Genomic DNA, 24,628 nt, shown 5'->3' with positions numbered 1-24,628 from the left:
GCTGATTTCTTTTTCCAGCCAAAGTGTTGGATCAAAGTGAACATTCAAGTCCGTTTCACAAATGGGTAGGACCTAAATAGTGGCCTCAAGAGAAAATCAGACTCATTATCTACGCGATGATCTGCATCCACTACAAACCCAGGGCTCAGTGCTGTAGCCCAAACCCAGCCCAGCTGCCCAAACAAGGCTGTTTGTCAGTCGAAAGCTGAAGAATAAATCAGATCCATAAACACTGATTTTGAAAAACTATTATGTCTGTCTACCCTTTTTATTTCAAGAGATAAGTTCTGTAGATTGCTTTATTTTCAAATGCATCCAAAACCCCATATGTAAATTCCTTGAGCTTCCAAATAGAGAAAAAATATTTCCTGGAACAATTTGTGGGCAAGTTGTCTCTTGGAATTCAACCTGCGATTCATATTTCCAGCTCCATGCTTCCCTGAATGACAGCTGAAACTATTGTATATATGCGAGTGTGTGTTCATAAATGATGTATTGGGGAAGAAGTATGTGATGCTAGAAAAGGCAGAGACTGCTGAAAAATCTTCAAAATCCATTTATAAATACCCAGGATTTATTGACGATCTTGGTTTCCTTTTCCTTAGCTGATGTTTTCTATAAGACAACAAAAATCCTGAGCTGCATTGAAGAACATACAGAGAGGCATTTTCAGGGAAGGGGATATAAATTAGACATTTTACATGCGAAGAGCAACATGAACTGTTCCAGATAACAGAACAGAGACAGCACGTAGAAAGGAAGTCCTTGTTAATTATCAATTGTGCCTGAGTTGGTGATTTTGTCTCTCATAATGATGGTGCAACTATTTACCAATCTCTAGAAGATAAATAAGGGCTTCTTCCCGGGTCACTCAGTGGTAGAGAATCCACCGACCTGTTCAGGAGACATAAGAGACGCAAGTTGCATCCCTGGGTTGGGAAGATCCCCTGGAGGAGGGCATGACACCCCACTCTAGTCATAGCATCACAAAGAGTCAGACAAAATTTAGCACTAAACAACTGCAACAGAAAATAAGAAGGCAGTGTTTCTGGGAGCTTTTCTTACAATAAAAACAAAAGCTTAACTGCTACAACATGTTTAGCAATTAGTATGTGCTACACTATGCTAGGCACTCAGCATATATACTCTTTTATTAAAAATATATGTATTTATTTATTTATTCTTTGGGCCACACCACATGGCTGGTGAGATCCTTGTTCCCTGACCAGAGATCGCACTGCACCCACAGTGAAAGCATGGAGTCTTAACCACTGGAACACCAGGGAATTCCAGCATATATATTCTTAATTAATAGTTCTTTCTCAAAGTTACTCCATGAGATAGGCATTCATATTTCCATTTTACTCATGATGGATTGAGAGACAAGAATAAGTAACTTGTCAAATATCTTGTGTGAGAGAGAGGCAAGATTCAAAGCAGAAGCTTTTCTTACTCCAAAACTATGGTTGTGCCATTATGCTCCATTGCCTAAAAATAAATATTTCAAGAGCAAAGCTAGCAAGGGAAGGCAGGAGACAATACTTCTCTCACATCCAATGAGAGGGGAGAATATGCAGGAAACTTTTGATTATAGAAGAAAAAAAAATGTTCCTTTTAGAAAGTATATGAATTCAATGAAATATGAAATAACTCACCCTAGGACCTATTTTGGAGAAGGCAATAGCAACCCACTACAGTGCTCTTGCCTGGAGAATCCCATGGATGGAGGAGCCTGGTAGGCTGCAGTCCATGGGGTCACTAAGAGTCGGACAGGACTGAGCGACTTCGCTTTCACTTTTCACTTTCATTCATTGGAGAAGGCAATGGCAACCCACTCCAGTACTCTTGCCTGGAGAATCCCAGGGATAGAGGAGCCTGGTGGGCTGCCGTCTCTGGGGTCGCACAGAGTCAGACACGACTGAAGCAACTTAGCAGCAGCAGCAACAGGACCTATTTTGGTCCGTTTCTTCACTGTTGTTTGGGGACTTACCCATTTCCTTTAAGATCTTTATTCTTTGAAAAAAAAATCTTTATTCTTTGAATATGCATCCTTCAACTAGAATCATTTTGAATGTATCTATTGTGGTTTCATTTTTTAGTTAATAGTCCATTGTGGGGATTTTAACACTTCATTAAACATTAAATATCTATGATATTACACCATGCATGTTAACGTAACTCACTTGTTCATTCCCCTGTTAGGCATTATTTCCAATTTTTCACTACTGCAGGTATAATGATAATAAGCATTTTCATATCATCTTTGTACATCCCTGAATATTTGCTTAGAATAGGTTCTGCAGGTCAGAGAAGTGATGGGTAGAATATTTAAGTAAGTTGTGATGAACTGCTCTCCTGCAAAGTTGTACCCACTTATATTTATGAATTGTCATTTCATATCACTCTTATCAAATTTGGAGCCTAATTTTAAAGTGATGCTTTTCCAAGAGGTAAGGCATTCCTGAAACAAATCACTTTCTACATACAGCGTTCATTAGCTTCCTGAATAAAAAAATCGCAAACATTTGTGCCATCACTCAACTCAAAAACAGATTCTCTCTATGTGCAGTATTTTCCAACGCATGTTGTTAAGTGCTCAATAAATATTTGTTAAGTGCAATAAATAAATGATCATCTAATTCTGTCAAATTTGAACTTGGATGTGGCAACCAATATGTGTTTTACAAAGGGCTTTAACCAATATGTATCTCATTAGATTATCACAAGTATCTAATGGGAAGATATTATGACACCAGTTTTAGAGATGAGAAAAATGAGAGTCATTAAAGTTCCAGGATCTTCTTACAGTCGTAAATACTAACTGTTAATTCTGAACCCTGTCCCCTAGAGCACGCTTGGTTGCTGCTGCTTCCTCTATGCTACAGCCAAAGGTGACAAGGCCAGAGGGATTCACGGATACCATGAATGTTCAGCACTCCACACCAATTAAATGAAACTTAAACAATTGCCCAATATATTGAGTTTTCTAGAAAGCACTTTTTGAATGACAAGACATGCCGCACCAAGTATGATGCTCCCTTTCAAAGAAATATGATGCACTTAACAAATTTAGATTGATGTTTGTAAGAAGTGCAAATGAATATTAAACATAGGTATAATCCTCAGTTAATTATAGGAATAACAATGATTATTTTAATATTATTGAGATAGTAATAAGAATAGTAATAGCAAATTTTAAAATATTTACTATTTATATTTATTAAAATAGTAATTTTAATAGTAAAAAGAATGAAGACTAAGTAATAAAAAACTATGTCGTTAGAGCCTTCCAACCACTATATATGTGTTACTCTCATTCTTATATTGAAAGGTAAGTTATCAAGTCCATATCATATATCAGTGGTTCTCACACTCTAGAATGTGCCAACAGGACCTGAAGAGCTTGTTAGAAAACAGATTGCTGGATTCTGCCCAGAGTGTTTCTTATTTAGGAAGTCTGGGCTGGGACCCCAGAATATGTATGATTCAGATGTACTGGTGAGACGGCAGGTCTGTGGATGCCGTGTTGAGATTCACTGGTGTCCCCTCAGTGAGAGGTAGAAAAGCTAGGAATTGAAATTTGCTTGACTTCAAAATGACAGGATACTGAAAGAGGAACTCCCCAGGTGAGTAGGTGCCCGACACACTACTGGAGATCAGTGGAGAAATAACTCCAAAAAGAATGAAGGGATGGAGCCAAAGCAAAAGCAATACCCAGCTGTGGATGTGACTGGTGATAGAAGCAAGGTTGATGCTGTAAAGAGCAATATTGCATAGGAACCTGGAATGTCAGAGCCATGAATCAAGGCAAATTGAAAGCGGTCAAACAAGAGATGGCAAGAGTGAACGTTGACATTCTAGGAATCAGCGAACTAAAATGGACTGGAATGGGTGAATTTAACTCAGATGATCATTATATTTACTACTGCAGGCAGGAATCCCTCAGAAGAAATGGAGTAGCCATCATGGTCAACGAAAGAGTCTGAAATGCAATACTTGGATGCAATCTTAAAAACGAAAGAATGATCTCTGTTCATTTCCAAGGCAAACCATTCAATATCACAGTAATCCAAGTCTATGCCACAACCAGTAATGCTGAAGAAGCTGAAGTTGAACGGTTCTATGAAAACCTACAAGACGTTTTAGAACTAACACCCCAAAAAAGATGTCCTTTTCATTATAGGGCACTGAAATGCAAAAGTAGGAAGTCAAGAAACACGTGGAATAACAGGCAAATTTGACCTTGGAATGCGGAATGAAGCAGGGCAAAGACTAATAAAGAGTTTTGCCAAGAATATGCACTGGTCATAGCAAACAACCTCTGCTAAGAACACAAGAGAAGACTCTACACATGGACATCACCAGATGGTCAACACTGAAATCAGATTGATTATATTCTATGCAGCCAAAGATGGAGAAGCTCTATACAGTCAACATAAACAAGACCAGGAGCTGACTGCAGCTCAGATCATGAACTCTTTATTACCAAATTCAGACTTAAATTGAAGAAAGTAGGGAAAACCGCTAGACCATTCAGGAAAGAACTAAGTCAAATCCCTTATGACTATACAGTGGAAGTGAGAAATAGATTTAAGGGCCTAGATCTGATAGATAGAGTGCCTGATGAACTATGGAATGAGGTTCATGATATTGTACAGGAGACAGGGATCAAGACCAGTCCCATGGAAAAGAAATGCAAAAAAGCAAAATGGCTGTCTGGGGAGGCCTTACAAAGAGCTGTGAAAAGAAGACAAGTGGAAAGCAAAGGAGAAAAGGAAAGATATAAGCATCTGAATGCAGAGTTCCAAAGAATAGCAAGAAGAGATAAGAAAGCCTTCTTCAGCAATCAATGCAAAGAAACAGAGGAAAAGAACAGAATGGGAAAGACTAGAGATCTCTTCAAGAAAATTAGAGATACCAAGGGAACATTTCATGCAAAGATGGGCTTGATAAAGGACAGAAATGGTATGGACCTAACAGAAGCAGAAGATACTAAGAAGAGGTGGCAAAAATACACAGAAGAACTGTACAAAAAACATATTCATGACCCAGATAATCACGATAGTGTGATCACTCACCTAGAGCCAGACATCCTGGAATGTGAAGTCAAGTGGGCCTTGGAAAGCATCACTATGAACAAAGCCAGTGGAGGTGATGGAATTCCAGTTGAGCTGTTTCAAATCCTCAAAGATGATGTCATGAGAGTGCTGCACTCAATATGCCAGCAAATTTGGAAAACCCAGCAGTGGCCACAGGACTGGAAAAGGTCAGTTTTCATTCCAATCCCAAAGAAAGGCAATGCCAAAGAATGCTCAAACTACCACACAATTGCACTCATCTCACACGCTAGTGAAGTAGTGCTCAAAATTCTCCAAGCCAGGCTTCAGCAATATGTGAACCGTCAACTTCCTGATGTTCAAGCTGGTTTTAGAAAAGGTAGAGGAACCAGAGATCAAATTGCCAACATCTGCTGGATCATGGAAAAAGCAAGAGAGTTCCAGAAGAACATCTATTTCTGCTTTATTGACTATGCCAAAGCCTTTGACTGTGTGGATCACAATCAACTGTGGAAAATTCTGAGAGAGATGGGAATACCAGACCACCTGACCTGCCTCTTGAGAAATCTGTATGCAGATCAGGAAGCAACAGTTAGAACTGGACATGGAACAACAGACTGGTTCCAAATAGGAGAAGGAGTACGTCAAGGCTGTGTATTGTCACCCTGCTAATTTAACTTTTATGCAGATTACATCATGAGAAACGCTGGACTGCAAGAAACACAAGCTGGAATCAAGATTGCTGGGAGAAATATCAATAATCTCAGATATGCAGATGACACCACCCTTATGGCAGAAAGTGAAGAGGAACTAAAAAGCCTCTTGATGAAAGTGAAAGAGGAGGGTGAAAAAGTTGGCTTAAAGCTCAACATTCAGAAAATGAAGATCATGGCATCTGGTCCCATCACTCCATGGGAAATAGATGGAGAAACAGTGGAAACAGTGTCAGACTTTATTTTTCGTGCTCCAAAATCACTGCAGATGGTGTTTGCAGCCATGAAATTAAAAGATGCTTACTCCTTGGAAGAAAAGTTATGACCAACCTCGATAGCATATTCAAAAGCAGACATTACTTTGCCGACTAAGGTCCATCTAGTCAAGGCTATGGTTTTTCCTGTGGTCATGTATGGATGTGAGAGTTGGACTGTGAAGAAGGCTGAGTGCCGGAGAATTGATGCTTTGGAAATGTGGTGTTGGAGAAGACTCTTGTGAGTCCCTTGGACTGCAAGGAGATCCAACCAGTCCATTCTAAAGGAGATCAGCCCTAGGATTTCTTTGGAAGGAATGATGCTGAAGCTGAAACTCCAGTACTCTGGCCACCTCATGCGAAGAGTTGACTCTCTGGAAAAGACTCTGATGCTGGGAGGTACTGGGGGCAGGAGGAGAAGGGGACGACCCAGGATGAGATGGCTGGATGGCATCATGGACTCGATGGACATGAGTCTGAGTGAACTCCAGGAGATGGTGATGGACAGGGAGACCTGGAGTGCTGTGATTCATGGGGTCACAAAGAGTTGGACACGACTGAGTGACTGAACTGAACTCAACTGAATTGACATCAAAAGTCATACACGTTACTTGCATTATCCTAAGTAGATGCTAATGTAAAGATTTTGACTTAGAATGTTCTTCATCTTAATTTGATCTTTGATATTTGTACAGAAATTAATAAAAGAATGGATGAGAAATTTATATTGGAATTCTAAGAAATAGACCAAAACTGAATTAATCAATTCTCAATGAGAATTAAATTAGCCACAACCTGCTCTCTTTACCTCTCCTATTTCATGAAACAATGTTTTAAAGCTAAAAGTAACCTTAGATCTCATTTGATTGAGTTCTTCACTTTATAGATGACTGAGTTGAAGCCCTAAAAAGTCTTAAGATGCTCCAGTGATCCCTCTCCCCTATCAGTTAAATCCCACACCTCAAGGAAGTTTACCCTCTTCTCTCCTCCACCGCACTGTAGAGTTCACCACTTCCTTCTCTGCTACAATTGCTTCTCATTTTTGATTGAAGTATAGTTAACTTATAATATCATGTAAATCTCAGGTATACAGCGTACTGATTCAGTTTTGTATATATATATATATATATATATATATATATATGCATATATACATATATATATTCTCTTTCAGATTCTTTTCCCGTGTAGGCTATAACATAATATTGAGTATAGTTCCCTGTGCTATGCAGCATGTCCTTGGTGGCTGTCTATTTTATATATAGTAGTGTATATATGTTAATCCCAGTAGCTTCTTATCTTGTAAATGCAACCATAGAAGTCTCTCTATGACTGACTTTGCCACTAATATTGTAACCTACTGTTTTATATTTTTGCTTCCTCTTCTGGACTAGATCCATCTGAAAATGAAGTATTACATTTACATGTTTTCTGCAGCCACTTAGAAAATGCTTGTTGAATTAAATAAAATTGAATAGGATAGCATTTCATTTAGCTTTTCTCTTTACTGCTGTAACCATTTTTCCCTCTGTGCTTAGCTTCCTTCTGAAATGCGGTCACTAGTAAATACTTCTTTCCTTCTTTAGTTTTACCTAAAAGTTCACTAAGTAATTTAATAATTAAGTATTAATAAATAATAGCAATTAATAAAATAAGTGAATGTACTTAATCTGACAATGATAAAATTTAATGAATATTAATTACATAATTTAAAAAAAGGCAATGCCAAAGGATGCTCAAACTATCGCACAATTGCACTCATCTCTCACGCTAGTAGAGTAATGTTCAAAATTCTCCAAGCCAGGCTTCAGCAATACGTGAACCGTGAACTTCCTGATGTTCAAGCTGGTTTTAGAAAAGGCAGAGGAACCAGAGATCAAATTGCCAACATCTGCTGGATCATGGAAAAAGCAAGAGAGTTTCAGAAAAACATATATTTCTGCTTTATTGACTATGCCAAAGCCTTTGACTGTGTGGATCACAAGAAACTGTGGACAATTCTGAATGAGATGGGAATACCAGACCACCTGACCTGCCTCTTGAGAAATCTGTATGCAGGTCAGGAAGCAACAGTTTGAACTGGACATGGAATACCAACTGGTTCCAAACAGGAAAAGGAGTACATCAAGGCTGTATATGGTCACCCTGCTTATTTAACTTCTCTGCAGAGTTCATCATGAGAAACGCTGGACTGGAAGAAACACAAGCTGGAATCAAGATTGCCGGGAGAAATATCAACAACCTCAGATATGCAGATGACACAACCCTTATGGCAGAAAGTGAAGAGGAACTAACAAGCCTCTTGATGAAAGTGAAAGAGGAGAATGGAAGAAGTTGGCTTAAAGTTCAACATTCAGAAAACGAAGATCATGGCATCTGGTCCCATCATTTCATGGGAGGTAGATGGGGAAACAGTGGAAACAGTGTCAGACTTCATATTTTGGGCTCCAAAATCACTGCAGATGGTGACTGCAGCCACAAAATTAAAAGACACTCCTTGGAAGAAAAGTTATGACCAATCTAGATAGCATATTCAAAAGCAGAGACATTACTTTGCCGACTAAGGTCCGTCTAGTCAAGGCTATGGTTGGTATCAAGGTCAAGGCCTGTGGTCATGTATGGATGTGAGAGTTGGACTGTGAAGAAGGCTGAGTGCCGAAGAATTGATGCTTTGGAACTGTGGTGTTGGAGAAGACTCTTGAGAGTCCCTTGAACTGCAAGGAGATCCAACTAGTCCATTCTGAAGGAGATCAGCCCTGGGATTTCTTTGGAAGGAATGATGCGAAAGCTGAAACTCCAATAGTCTGGCCACCTCATGCTAACAGTTGACTCATTGGAAAAGACTGATGCTGGGGGGGATTGGGGGCAGGAGGAGAAGGGGACGACAGAGGATGAGATGGGTGGATGCCATCACGGACTCAATGGACATGAGTCTGAGTGAACTCCGGGAGATGGTGATGCCTGGCGTGCTGCGATTCATGTGGTCTCAAAGAGTCAAACATGACTGAGAGACTGAACTGAACTAGTATATGCCATTAAATAATTTAAAAGTATTATTTTTAGGATGATTGCTTTCTATGATATTTAAGGTATTAAAAAACACTTTACATACATACAATGTGTGTGTATATATAAAAATATATTTACTTATCTTTCAAATCTTTTTTGCCTCTTCTCTTTCAAATATGTCCATCTCCCACTTTCTTAGAGAATATGATTATAAATCAGTCCATTTCACAATGGAAAAAAATAGATTATTTGGAGAAAATACAATGACAGAGTAGATTACAGGCGTAACTTGAGTTCTTAATTATGACCCTTAACTCCTCTAGTTCAATTCAAAAGAAATAATGACTTAGATCACACAGACTTGACAAAGGGCTTCATCCAGGTATTGCAATGAAATTAGCAGAAAAGAAAACCCTGTCAATGTTTCTGTCTGAATTGATGCAAAAGCTAATATTAAAGCACAGAGTAGAAAAGTGGAGGGATGGCTGAATCACAGGTCTCTGACATTCCTGACATCTATTGTATAATATAGAGTCATACCTACTCCTTCCTTAAAAATGTCTATACCAGAGGAGTTTTGCAACCCATATCCTCAGTGTTCTCCTAGAGGTGATATTAAGATATACAACACCATCCCTTAGAGAAGGGTGCATTCCAATAATAGTAATACAAAAACAATAATGATAATAACAGCAACCCTTTAAAGGGTGCTTCTCACATGGCAAGCACTTGGCAAACATTGTCTAAACATTTTCTCAATCCAGCCTTGGAAAAAGTCCTGGAAGGTAGACATGAGCTTATCCATGTTACAAACACAAAGGGAGAAACAGAGAGTTGAGGTGACAGTTGTGGTCACAGAACTGGAGTATGAGTTTGGATTCTTTGTTTCCAAAACATACTCTCCATTTAAGTTGTTAGTTGCTCCATTAGAAGTACAAGCAGACATCTATGTTTCAGTGGAAAGGGGTTACATTTTTTCCCAAGAGCTATATTTTTTAAAAATTGATTCTTCTTTCTTTGTCTCTCTGAGACAGATGAAGAGTTGCTATATTCCATCCAGCAGAAAAGTAAGAGCACTTCTGAACATGTGATGCCTCCTTAAAATTTAAACAAAATTTAAACAAATCAAATGAAGATGTGGGTGAACTGAGAAGTCCAACCAAGACTAGGACTGAGTGTTTGTGTGTGTGTGTGTGAATATAAAGATTCCAGGAAAATAAATCTTTTTTAAAAATCAAGACAAAAAAGTTTTTCTGTAGTGCACTCTACATGACCAGGTTGCCAGTCTGAGAGAAACAAAAAATTTCTGAGGTGGGCTCCCTTACCTTTTATTCCCTACTCTCTCACAAACCCTAACTTTCCAAAACAAAGGGTGAGCAAATAAAATTTGACACAAAGGAAAAATCTTAATTTCACATGATGTTTTCACCTTTCTCAATTAGATATTGACATTTCTTCAAGATATCAGCTCTTCAGTGATCAAACTTTATCTCCCAGATTGTTTCTTTTACCCCAAAACTGCGAAATAAAAATCTTTCTCAATTTAGGAATACTAGAATTTCTTCATTGTTGTTTAGTAGCTAAATTATGTTCAACTGTGCTTGTGATTCATTGGAAAAGACCCTGATGCTAGAAAAGATTGAGGGCTGGAGGAGAAGGGGGCGACAGAGGATGAGATGGTTGGATGGCATCACGGACTCAATAGACATGAGTTTGAGTAAATTTCAGGAGATACTGAAGGGCAGGAAGACTGGCGCGCTGCAGTCCCTGGGGTTGCAAAGAGTTGGACATGACTTAGTGACTTAACAACAACACAACAACAGACTTTCTTCCTCAAGACCAGAATAATTGACAAACTGTTTTAATCTCCTTTAAGAGGTAGCTGAAAACAACTGAGTTGATTGTTCATAACTGAGTGTGGAAACAGACCTGTGCAGGGGAAAAGTGCCAGGGACCATGGTTCTGTTCTTCCCTCCAGCTACTAATACAGCGTGGTATAAAAGATTTACAACATTGGTGCTAATTAGTGCCAAATGAGGAGAAGAACAAGCACGATAAATACTTAGATCTGTGAGGAACCGTGGAGGGCAATGATTTATCCCAAAGCCCTCTCTTTCGTGGCTCTTAGGAAAGAAAACAAAATGGAAAGAATCAGTCTGACTGGGGTGCCAGAGGGAAAGGGCTTAAGTTCTGTCTTTATTGTTTAAAGCTGCTTGACCTTGAAATGCTTAACTAACCTGAGCCTCAGTTGCCTTACTAATAAGACAGGAACAATAATTCCTATATCTTCAGAGTTATTTTAAGGATAAGAGCTATGTCCTTCTAAATGATGCATTGGAGAGCTCCCTGGTGGTCCAGTGGTTCAAACTTCCCCTTCCAATTCAGAGGTGCAAGTTCAATCCTCAGCCAGAGAGCTAAGATCCCACATGCCTACAGGCCAAAAAAACGAAAACATAAAACAGAAGCAATATTGTCCTAGATTTAATGAAGACTTTAAAAAACAGTCCACATCAAAAACACTCTTTAAAAAATAAGTAAAATGACAGGTTGACAATAAATGTTCACAAGGTAAAGAAATTTTGATGCCGAGAGTTTGTGGCCTTTCTACGATTAAACAGCTGTGATTTGCAGCAGAACAGAAAAATAGGAGCCAGGACTACCACCCAAACAAATGCTCTTACACCACTTTATGTGAAAATTTTAGAACTAAGCTCTGTCTGCCCTCGTTAGTGTTTAGGATTATTTCATCTCATTTAATCTCTGTTTCTGGGAGCTCTTTCCTGATTTTACTTGCTGTTGTTTTATAATTTCTAGGTTAAAAGACAAAATGAGATATGAAAGAGATCCACTCCCCCTTCAAGTTACTTTCAAGGCTTGACTGGAAAGATAAGAGCCATTGGCTACCCCAAAGATAGAAAGACACAAGGTCAGAACTGGCAGGTGGGAAGTTCCAAGATACAATCAATCCCCACATGTCTGGAGGACAGGTGGATACCATAGCAACACATGTGGATATAGATTCTACACAAAGCACCTCTTCCTCCAGGACCACATGGAAATGACAATGTAGAGTCAAGCTCTTGCTAATGAGTGCTGAAGGGCATTGCATAATTGAAATGGGATTAAGAACTCTCAGAGACACAGCTAGGAGCCTGAAGTCCCATTCCTTTCTGATGATCTGAGGTCACTCAGAATATAACCCCAGGCAACATGAGCCAAGGCTCGGGTGAATTACACCTGCAGACATCCATCCTAAATGACAGTCAAGATTCGTTCAGCCGTTTCAAAACTGTGCTTCTGCTTTAGTTTTGTTTTCATTATTCTATCAAATATTGACTAGATTGAAAAGAATATAAAAGGCATGTGAATTACGACGAACAGTGATGCAAATACTTGTGTGCCCAAAACTAAGTGTAACTGAAAGGGTGGTAACCTTACATGAGACGGTTCTTTCAAGTCCCTCCCCAACCCCATTCTGATTCTCTCTGCTTGGAGGTAAGCAGTCTTCTGAGTGTATAACTCCTTTGCTGGAGTTATGACACATATGTTTTACATCCGTGAGAGATTATTGTTTAGTATATATGGTGTTGAACATTGTATGAATAGTCAGGTTATATATATTTTTCTACAACTTGATTTATCCCTATCATTTCATCCACACACTTTACTGTTTAAAAGAATACTGCAAATGGTCCAACATTCTAATACTACGTTTAATAATTAGAATAGCCACTGTATTTAAGAAGGGCATATAATGCTCTAAGAAAAAAAAAAAGAAAACATACCTTGAGGTGTAAGAAAGCTTTATTGTTACAGTAAGCCTTATGCCTTAACTTTCTTTAGTTTCTCACTTCCAATAAATGAATGTTAAATAGTGAATTATAGTTGTCTTTACAAAAATTCACTACAGTTGTGTGATTATTCGGCAACGTAACTTCAAGATGATGAGAGCAACAAAACTGGCACTTCTGAAGTTTCTCCAGAGATATTTTTAGTGCTTCCCTTGAGTTTGTGGCTACTGAGAGTCATTTGTCATGCTGTTTAATACTTCTCCTTCATTATTGTTCATGATTCTCTATTATTCCAGTGTGTGAATGTACCCCTATTATTTATTCATTTTACTAGCGTTGAATCTCCGTACTGTGTGCTGTGCTTAGTTGCTCAGTGGTGTCTGACTCAGTGCGACCCCATGGACTGTAGCCCACCAGGATCCTCTGTCCAAGGGGATTGTCCAGGCAACAATATTGCAGTGGGTTGCCATGCCCTTCTCCAGGGGATCTTCCCAACCCAGGGATTGAACCCAGGTCTCTCACAGTGCAGGCAGATATTTTACCATCTGAGCCACCAGGAAAGTCCATTGGATTTCTGAGCTGCCTCAAGTTTTCCTCACTTTACATTTTTGGCCTTGTCTCCTGAAATGAGTGCAAGAGTCACCCACATCTCTCCCAAACTTTCTCACATAAAGGGTGCTTCAGAACCCACATCACTCCACATCCTTGCCTTAAAATTGCAAACCCATGAAAAATATCTCATTGTGATTTAACTTGCATCTCCATGATTACTAATGAATCTAAGCATGTGTTCATGTGTTTATGTGCCATTCATGGTTTTTCTTTTCTTTTGTGAAATGTTTATTCATGTCTCTGACCCATATTTTTGTTAAGTTGTCATATTGGTATTGAATCTGTTGAGTCAAATTATAATCCTCTGATGGTTTTGTTTGCTCCAAATGTATTTTCCCTTTTGTCGATTATATTTTTTGTTTTAAAGCATCAGTTGATGAACAGAGGTTCTTAATCCTAACTTAGTGAAATTTATAACTTTGTTTATGATTTGTGCTTGTTGTGCCCTATTTAAGAGATTTTTCACTACCCTTGGGGGTTATAAATATACACTCTAATGTGGTCTTGTAAAAACATTTTTAGTTTTTTCTTTCATGTATGTCCTTAATTTTGTATATATTTTCCAATTGCTTCAACACCATTTTTAAAGTCTTTTATTTCTTAACAAAAAAATTTGGCTTTTAACAAAATTAAGTTTCCATATATATGTGGGAATTCCATATGTATGAGATTATAATTTATTAAGGAGATCAAACCAATCAAACCTAAAGGAAATCAACCCTGAATATTCATTGGAAGAACTGGTGCTGAAGCTGAAACTCCAGTACTTTGGCTCCCTGATGTGAAGAACTGACTCATTGGAAAAGACCCTGATGCTGGGAAAGACTGAAGGCAGGAGGAGAAGGGGACGACAGAGGATGAGACAGCTGGATGGCATCACGGACTCAATGGATGTGAGTTTTAGCAAGCTCCAGGAGATGGAGAAGGACAGATAAGCCTGGCGTGCTGCAGTCCATGTGCAAGGAGCTGGACACAGCTGAGCAACTGTACAACAATATGTTACATCAGTCTTTTCACCTGTCACTGCACCAGTACCACATTATCTAATTTGGTATGAGTTTTCTTTCATCTGTAAGAAAAGTATTTCCAAGCTGTACTTCTTTAAGAGTGTTTTGATCCTTTGGGGATCCTTTGGGGACTTCTTCAATTCTGTATAAGGATCAGATTGTCAAATTCCCCCCAAGGACCTGTTGAGATTTTTGGAATTGCATTGTCTATAGATCATTTATTCATCACTATAGACTAGTCTATAAATCAATTGGCTTTGTTTAAAATTTGAATTTTGTGTCTAATTTATTTATATTTGAGGTAATAGTAATAGTTTTATGAATTTCTCCATGAAACTCTTGCTTACATTTTGTCAGATTTATTCCAAAGTGTTTTACATTATAATGCTATTTTAAATATTATCTTTAAAAATTATTTTTAATAAAATTTTCTGCCAAGTGTATAAAAATACAATTGATGTTTTTATATCTAGGCACTTTGTTAAACTCTCTTATCATCCTAATAACTTACATATAGATTATTTTGTTTATACTTACACAATCATATCACCTATGAATAATGATATCTTTATTTAGATTTCATTTATAACTGAATGATATTTCATTGTATATAATGCTAATTGAAAATTATGCATAAAAAATTGTAGATATAGGGAGTGACCTTATTATCCATTCATCCATTGATATGCAGTTAATTTATTTTCCATATCTTGGCTATTGTAAATAATGCTGCAATGAACATAGGGGTGTATACATTTTTTTTGAGTTAGCATTTTAGTTTTCTTTGGACTAATACTCAGAAATGGAATTGCAGGATTGGACGGTAGCCCTATTTTTAATTTTCTGACAGCCTCTATACTGTTTTCCATCATGGCTGCACCAATTTACATTCCCATCAGCAGTGTACAAGAGTTCCCTTTTCTCCATATGCTCATCAGTACTTGTTTTCTCTTGTCTTTTTAATAATAGTCATTCTAACAGGTGTAAGATAATATCTCACTGTTATGATTTTCATTTCCTAGGTGATTAATGTCGAGAATGTTCTTACATGCCTGTTAGTGTTTCATAGGTCTTCTTTGGAAAAATGTCTATTCAGATCCTGTATCTATTTTTTAATTGGACTGCTTTTTTTGGCTGATTAAAAAAATTAATATTTTAAAGATATTAAACTTTTCCAGTTCATAAACATTGGATATCTTTCCATTTATTTATGTCTTCTCTAATTTCTTCCATCAGTGTCTTATAGTTTTCAGTATATAAGTCTTTCACCTCTTTAAACTTATTCATAGATATGTAATGATAATTTTATTTACCCCTTTTCCAATGTTAATTCCTCCATTTATGGTTTTGGTATTTTTGTTTCTTGGGCTGTTTTTTTGTTGTGGGTTGTTGTTTTTTTTTTCCTTTGGTTGTTGTTGGCTGGTTGCTTGCTTGCTTGCTTTACTAAACTAATTTGAACTTCCAGCACAATATTGAATGGGAGTGGGGATGGTTGACAACTCATTAACCTGATCTCAAATGGAATGCTATTAATATTTTACTAGTAAGTACAATATTCCCCATAGCTTTTCTGTAGTCATCTTCTATTACACTGAATATATTGACTCTATTGCTAATGTCTTAAGAGGTTTTCCCATAAATGTACATTGAATTTTAATCAATTATTTTCTTGCCTTTATTGAGATAATCAGATTCTTTTCCTTTAACGTGCTAATGTTGTGAATTAAATTATTTATAGTGTCAAACCAACTGTGCAATATTAGAATAACCCCCAATTAGTAATAATGTGTCAATTTTTTATGCAATAATCAGTTTCTTAATAGTTTTTGGGATTTTTGCATTCGTGTTCATAAATTATATTGGCCTATAATTTTTTTCTTTGTACTGTCCTAGATTCGGTTTCACAACAGGATAATTCTAGCCTCATAAATAATGAGTTGAGTACATTCTTTCATTGTGTGTATTCTGCATAGTTTTGCAATATTGTAATAATTTGTTTGTTGCATGTTGATGGAACTCCTATGTAAGAATTCTCTGGTTCTGATAACTCCAATGAAGTAAACTTTTTATTTGTTCTTTTAATTTCTTTTGTGGATAAATAACTGTTAAGTCTTTCTGGTTTTCTTTGAGTCATTTTTGCTCATTTTTTTATTTTAATTTGTTCTTCTCTCATCAAAACTTTCAAATTTATTGACATAAAGTTACTCATATTATTTTGTTTTTCAATTCTCTGTAGTTGTCTCTTTTTTTATTCCTAAAATTGCTTACTTGTGCATTCACACATCTTTCCTGATTAATCTTGAGAGAAATTGTCAACTGCAGTCTTTCCAAGTGAATCTTTCAGTTTTGTAGATATATTCTATTAAATATTTGTTTTCTATTACATGTATCACTCTGTTATCTGTATCATTTCCTTCTTTCAATAGTCTTTGTGTTTACTATTCTTTTGTATATTCAATTAGCTACCTAGCTCATTAATTTTGAAACTTCCTTCTTTTATAATACAAATATTATTTGTATAATAATGTTTTATTGATAATAAAATATAAATTTATTTGATTGATAATAAAATATCACTTTATCTAGATCCCCCAAATTTTAATATGCAGCAAATCATTATAATTCAGTTCAAAATATTTTCTATTTTATACTTACGATTCCTTGACTATTGTATTAAGAATGTATTTCTAAATCTGACATATGGAATTCTTCTGTCTTGTACACATGTATATGTACTTATTGTGTTCATTTCATTGGAGTCAGAGAATGAAATGGATATGAAATCCATCTCTTTTTTAGTTTTATTTATTTATTTGTCTGTGTCAGGTCTTAGCTGTAGCATACAGAATCTTCATTGCATCATGTGAGATCTTTTGTTGCGGTACACAGATTCTCTAGTTTAGATGCACAGATTCAGTAGTTTTGGTTGGTGCACTGGTGTATGGGCTTCAGAGGGGGTGGGGGGCTGCTTCAGTAGTTGTGGCTTAGTTGCTCTGCAGCATATGGGATCTTAGTTCTTTGACAAGGAATCAAACCTGCGTTCCCTGCATTGCAAGGAGGACTCAGCTACTGGATCACCAGGGAAGTCCCTGAAATCCATCTTTCAAAATGTGTCCTATAGCCCATTATGCATTATATTCAGAAATATACCTTGTATATTAAAACAAGAGTATGTAGCTTGCAGTCCCTGTTGCAAACTTATCAATTAGGTTTTTCAAATAAATATTCTATATCATCATTAATACATTTGCACACTTATTATTTCAATCATTAAATTCTGTGTGCTAAAGATCTCTCACCATGGTATTGATTAGCTAATTTTCTTTGTACTTGGTCAGTTCTGACTTTATATAGTTTGCAGGCTGGTATTAGGTACATAAAAGTCTAGATTATTATATCTTCTAGGACATTTGAATTTTTATCAAAGTGAAATTGACTTTTTATTCCTAGTAATACTTCTTACTTTAAATTATATTTTTACTGAAGATTAAATGGAACAATCTCAGCTTTATTAGGATTAGCATTTGTTAGTATTGTTCCAGGATATAATTTTATATTCTTTGATTTTCAAATTGTCTCCAAATGATACAGATGGGTACTTGTAAATTATATGTATTAATAGCAGGATTTTAGTTTATTGATCTAATAATCTTTAACTCTTTGCCAACAAAGGTCCGCCTAGTCAAGGCTATGGTTTTTCCAGTGGTCATGTATGGATGTGAGAGTTGGACTGTGAAGAAAGCTGAGCGCCGAATAATTGATGCTTTTGAACTGTGGTGTTGGAGAAAACTCTTGGAGTCCCTTGGACTGCAAGGAGATCCAACCAGTCCATCCTGAAAGAGATCATTCCTGGGTGTTCTTTGGAAGGAATGATGCTAAAGCTGAAACTCCAATACTTTGGCCACCTCATGTGAAGAGTTGACTCATTGGAAAAGACTTTGATGCTGGGAGGAATTGGGGGCAGGAGGAGAAAGGGATGACAGAGGATAAGATGGCTGGGTGGCATCACCAACTCAATGGACGTGAGTTTGAGTGAACTCCGGAAGTTGGTGATGGACAGGGAGGCCAGGCGTGCTGCTATTCATGGGGTCGCAAAGAGTCAGACACGACTGAGCAACTGAACTGAACTGATAGAATCTAATCTACTTATTTATATTACAGTTGCTAATATATTCTATAACCCAGTTTATTTCTTATTTTTTATGAATCCTTTTCCATATTTTTATTGTGCTTTCTGCTTTCAAACTGATACTTTTACCTCTTGTCTTTTTTTCTTCAACTAGTTTGAAAGTAATGTACTCTATTTCTATTTTGTGTGTGTATGCTTATCTGGAGCACTAGCTAAAGGTGTTAACATGTCTACTTAACTTATCAAAACATAAATATTATTAATTTATTTACATTTGAAGATAAAAATATTCAAAATATAATTTTTAAAACTCTTAGGATTTTAGAAACTAAATATCTGGACTTCTAATAAACATAATTACTTTCTTATGCTTTCCTCAAGGAGAAAAGAGGAACAAAAGAAAAGAAATAAAATAATAGAAATTTCATTTGATCTGTAGGATACCTTCAACTCAGTTTATTATGCAACCTATAACCACGGGACTTTACAATACAGAATTCATTTTCAAAGAGAGCATTTGAGGGCCTAGAGGTACCACCATTTCTAAGATTGTATTCTATCCAGCTTCCAAAGCATGACGTTTGGTGAAAAGACTGTAGGCTATGTAGATGAACTGTGGAGCCCATAGCAGACACTGTCATTGTCATTGCACCAGTATTTACATTAAGCCCATAAATCTATGGCTTTTCCAATAGTCATGTATGGATGTGAGAGTTGGACCATAAAGAAGACTGAGCACCAAAGAATTGATGCTTTTGAACTGTGATGCTAGAAAAGACTCTTGAGAGTCCCTTGAACTGCAAGGAGATCAAACCAGTCCATCCTAAAAATAATCAGTCCTGATTTTTTCAGTATCAAAGGGACTGATACTGAAGCTGAAGCACCAATACTTGGCCACTTGATTGGAAGAGCCAACTCATAGGAAAAGACTCTGATGCTGGGAAAGATTGAAGGCAGGAAGAGAAGGGGGTGACAGAAGATAAGATGATAGGATGATGTCATTGATTTCAATGGACATGAGCTTGAGCAAACTCCAGGAGATAGTAAAGGACAGGGAAGCTCGGCATGCTGCTGTCCATGGGGTCGCCAAGAGTCAGACATGACTGAGCAACTGAACAACAACAACAAAGTAAGGAAACTGAGACATAGCATGCTTAAATTATGCTGCTGCTGCTAAGTTACTTCAGTCGTGTCCAACTCTGTGCGACTGCATAGACGGCAGCCCACCAGGCTCCCTCATCCCTGGGATTCTCTAGGCAAGAACACTGGAGTGGGCTGCCATTTCCTTCTCCAATGCATGGAAGTGAAAAGTGAAAGTGAAGTCGCTCAGTCGTGTCCGACTCTTAGCAACCCCCTGGACTGCAGCCCACCAGGCTCCTCAGTCCATGGGATTTTCCAAGCAAGAGTACTGGAGTGGGGTGCCACAGAGCTGGGGCCTCAAAGCAGACTTCCTCAACTAAAAGTTGGCCTTTTCTTCACTGCTTTACATATATCTCTCTAAAGTTTATACAGGGCAAAAATAAACCTGAATTACTGCTAATCTACTCTGACCTATTATTCAGGGCTAATAAGGGAGAATCATATTTTTTAAAATGTTTTTATGAGGATACAAAAAAAACTGCAGTTCTCTTCTACTTTAAGAATCCTTAAAGTTGAAAGGCTAGAAGTTCATTATTTCACACTTAAAACTCAGTTGAAGAATTCCCCACTCAATTAATTTATCATCAGCTAGAGTTATTTCATTTTTAATGCCTTGTACCCATGAATACTTTGAATACCATTATGCATGAATAGAACAATGGCTTCCTACCTCATCCTGAATCCAGTAAAGTTCATTATTTTCTTGTCATTTGGGGGGATCATGTATGCATTAAATTTGGAAGATCTTAGAAAAGAAAATAGCACAGAGGTAATATTAAAGAAACAATTGATTTACTGGAAGTGCCTGGAGATTCTTATTCAGATTTCTGACTTCATTTTTTATGATGGATGAGACTTGACAATTCCATCTAGGTGTTTTCTTGCATTGCTGATCAAAATGAGAAAATAGAGAAGAGGGAAAACAGTTCATTAAAGCAATAAAATCCTATTTGAAATATTTACTTCAAAGACACTTATCACGTTAGCATCTAGTGCCCATAGTAATGTCAAAATTAAAAAGGAGATGAACTTTCCTTGGGAGTCAGATCAGGTTTAAGAGATTATTTTAAAAGAGCAAGAAATACCTATATCTTAGAAAATAGCACTCAGTCTTTTTATAAGTGGATAAAAGCACAGTATGAGGAAATATTCTAAGCTTAGATCTGTCTACTATGTTGAGTCATCTCATTCTGATCAGAAAAATCTAAAGTACCTATTAAGCATCAAGTGGTAATTATATAAATGCTTTCATATATAATTACGTTTAACTCTCACCATAATATTCTTGTGTGGTAGGTATTACAACGAGCATCTCATCAGATTTAAAAATATAAGGCACAAAGAAGTGAAGTAAATCAATCAAGGTCATAACTAACAAGTGGAAGAACCCAAGATGTTCCAAGAAGGCCCCTGTCTACTTCCCAATGAAGCACAATGCTTGAGGGTTTTGCTGAGTTTTCTTTCATCGTGTTTGTATCATTCAACCTTGACTTGCAAAATAAGATGCAATAGGACAAAGAGGGAAAAGGTTGTGTTGTTTCAGAACGACCTACATTTTACAAGCTGGCTTCAATAATTCTGTGGCAAAACAATGACTTAACTACTCTGTCATCGTTTCTTCATCTAATTTTAAAAAGATAGTAACTCTCATCGGGTTATGGTGAGGATTAAGTCTACAGTTGTAAAATTAAGAGACCTAAATTGAAAAGGCTATTTTCTACAGTTTGGAGCCTATATTAAGGTTTCAGAAAAAATCAAAAGTGAGACTTCTAATTTTCCTGACCAGCGCTAAAAAGTATGTCACCCCACTTTCTTGAAAGAATATTAGGGGTAGATTAATATTGGCTTTCATGAAGATTTGAGGTGCATGAGAGCCAAAGGAGGGAAAAAAAAAGCACTCACAAAAGCAAACCATTAGTGGTATTAAAGAAAGTCAAAGCCATCTGGAAGTTATCATAAAATAATAGTGAAAGCAGATTTTGTTCATAAACTATTGCAGTAGAAGAGAAGATACCTCAGTATATAACTTGACTCAAATCTGAATACAGCCTGGACAAGTAGGGATTTATAAACAAGGAGCTTGGTGGGGGTCAGTGGATAAAAAATTACTGAGGTGGTATCAAATGTCAGGGGAATTCTTGCCAGACTGACTTAGCAGGATTCTTGCTGAAAGTAGGCCAGGTGATCAGATCCAAAGGTGAAGGAAGGATGAGGCTTCAACCTAAACTGACTGAGCAAGATTTTTGCTAAAAACTGGGTGACGCAAAGACACAAAGAACAAGTCTGTCCAGAGACTGAGGTCGAGTTGACAAAAGGGGCCTGAAGAAAGTTTGGTCAAGGAGGACGTATTGTCAATGACCTAGGGTTTTCTTTGAAAGCAGCCTTTGAGTACAAATTTGATTACTTTAATAAATACAGCAGTATGCAGCTTTTCTATTTCTTCTTATAATTAGTTTTTGTAAACTGTTCTTTCTAGATTTGGAGAAGGAAATGGCAACCCACTCCAGTATTCTTGCCTGGAGAATCTCATGGAAAGAGGAGCCTGGTGGGCTACGGTCCATAGGGTCGCAAAGAGTCAGACACGACTGAGCGACTGATACTTCTCCAGGTTATCCATTTCATCAAAATATGTTGTCACTAAGTTATTCGCAATATCCTCTTATCATTTTACTGCGGGCTGAATCTGTAGCAAGGTGTTCCTTGGCATTCTTAAGGTTAGTTTTGCATTCTTTAATTTTTTTGATCAAGTCTTATAGTTTCTTAACTATAGTTGATGCTCTCTATTGTGTATATGTTTTCTATAGCCACAATTTCTGCTTCTAAATCTGACTTTCTTCTTTCTATTCTTTGTATTCTTGGCACAGACCAAATGCTTACTGACTTTTTTCCAGTTTTTTTAAAGCTTCCAATATATGCAGTTGAGGCTAAAAATTTTCTTTTAATTTCAGTTTTACTGCTATACCAGAAATTTTTATTTTAAAGTAGTTTCATTATCATTTGAGTCAAAGTACTTCTAATTCCCACTGTTTTTCTTTGATGCATGGATTATTTATACATGCATCTTTTATTTCAAAGCATATTGTGATATTATATTAATAGTTACTTTTTTGCTATGAATTTCTAACATAAATGCATTATGGTAAAATGCCATATTTCTGCATGCCTTCAATCCTTTCAAATGTATTGAGTGTTACTTTGTGGCCCAACATGTGATCAATTTTTGTAACTCTTCCACATGTACTTGTAAAGAATGCATATTCTGCACTTGGAGAGAAGCACTGTTGTAAGTATGTTTATAGGTCAAGATTGTTAATGGTGTTTAAGTCTTCTCAGTCTAGTCACTGTGCCCTAGCCCATGACACTCCTGAAAGTCTCCACCACCCAGTCGAGTTGACAGCTGTGCCCCCATCCAGGAGAGAGTGGTTGAGGGGGCAAGCTTCAGCAGCACCCCTGCTCTCCTCATCTTGACCCCATAATTCTTCACTGTCTTATTAGCACTCTGATACCTTCTAGATTTTTTGTGTGTCCAGAGGCTTTAGCTAAATTCAGTGGGACATTTTATTTGAAACACTAATCTGCCTTCATCAAGAACCCTGTCTATTTGTTCTCTCTCCTCCCCTGGAGTGTGACGTCTAGAAGACCAATGATTGTGTCACTATTGTGTCTCTAGTGCTTAGAAGAATGCATAGAGTAGATGCATAATAAGTATTTGTCGAATGAATGCTTAAGTACATACTTCCACTCCAGCACTGCAAATGATTCTTCTTGGCTCAGCAACTTTCCACTCTTTTCCAGAGAGAAAACTTTTCAGAGACCCAATTTTTTGGCTGGGTACTGCAGATCTTTAAGCTCTATATCTAGGATAATTGGATAGTTAGCTTTTCTAACCATGTCTGCAAAAGCCCCCAGAGTGCTTAATTCATTGACCACTATAAAATGCTTTATCATCTTCAAATTTAAGGCTAGAAAGCATCAAGTGATATGCTTAATTAAAAGAGCTGTAATTCCACATAGGCTTAAGACTAATGTGACTTCACACAAAGTAGAAGCAATAGGGACTCTCCACGTGAGAGAAGAACATTAACTATTGTGTTTGGGTTGACATGTCTTTCATCTGATAAATTCTGAGAGTGTGAAGATATTTGAAACATCTGTTTATTTCCAGCTATTTCCCAAGAGAGTTTAAAAAGTTTTCTAAGCAAGATAACTTTTACATTTATTTAAAACATAGTTCATGTATTAATATACAATTTATCCATGAGAAAAAAAACAGAGACAACATAAACTTATCCAAAGTCATAAAAGTAAGTTAAGTTTTTAACCCATGGCCCTATCTCTCGACTAAATTCTGGGCCATTATCGAAATGGTCTATTTTTAAATTGTTAGAAGGACACTTGAAAGAACTAAAAAAAAGTACAGAAGACTCCACCTTCTAAAAATAAGTGAAATAATGATTGGTGGGTGAGTGGGTATCAACCTCCTGGGGAATACCCTAGAAATAAATCCTTGAAGAATTTTTCACGCTTGTTCAAACCTTCTTCTATTGCTTTCCTTCTATTCCTTTCTGGGAGTTACAAGGACAAGGTAAGGAGTGAGAGGCATTCACCCTACCCTCCACTCACAGCCCCATTGCTAACTGACCAATTCCAGGAAAAGGAACCCATTTTGCTTGGCCACTGATTAGTGACTTGAGGAATACTTGGGCATCTATAGTTGGGTATTCAAAGGTGACAAGGCATTTTACATGTCCAGTGAATTACAACTTCACTGACTTCAATTAGATTAGAAAGGGATGACTGTCCAGCAATCCTAGATGAAGAGCTAAAAGAGCTGAAGTAGCCAGCTGAAAAATGTAGCCTTCAAGGATCTAGATCTCCAAAGCTGGGTATCATGCAGGCTGCCCAGCCAAACTAAC

This window comes from Capricornis sumatraensis, chromosome 13, assembly GCF_032405125.1.
Source record: "Capricornis sumatraensis isolate serow.1 chromosome 13, serow.2, whole genome shotgun sequence".
NCBI classification, from domain to species: domain Eukaryota; kingdom Metazoa; phylum Chordata; class Mammalia; order Artiodactyla; family Bovidae; genus Capricornis; species Capricornis sumatraensis.
Note: the sequence above shows the minus strand (reverse complement) of the source record.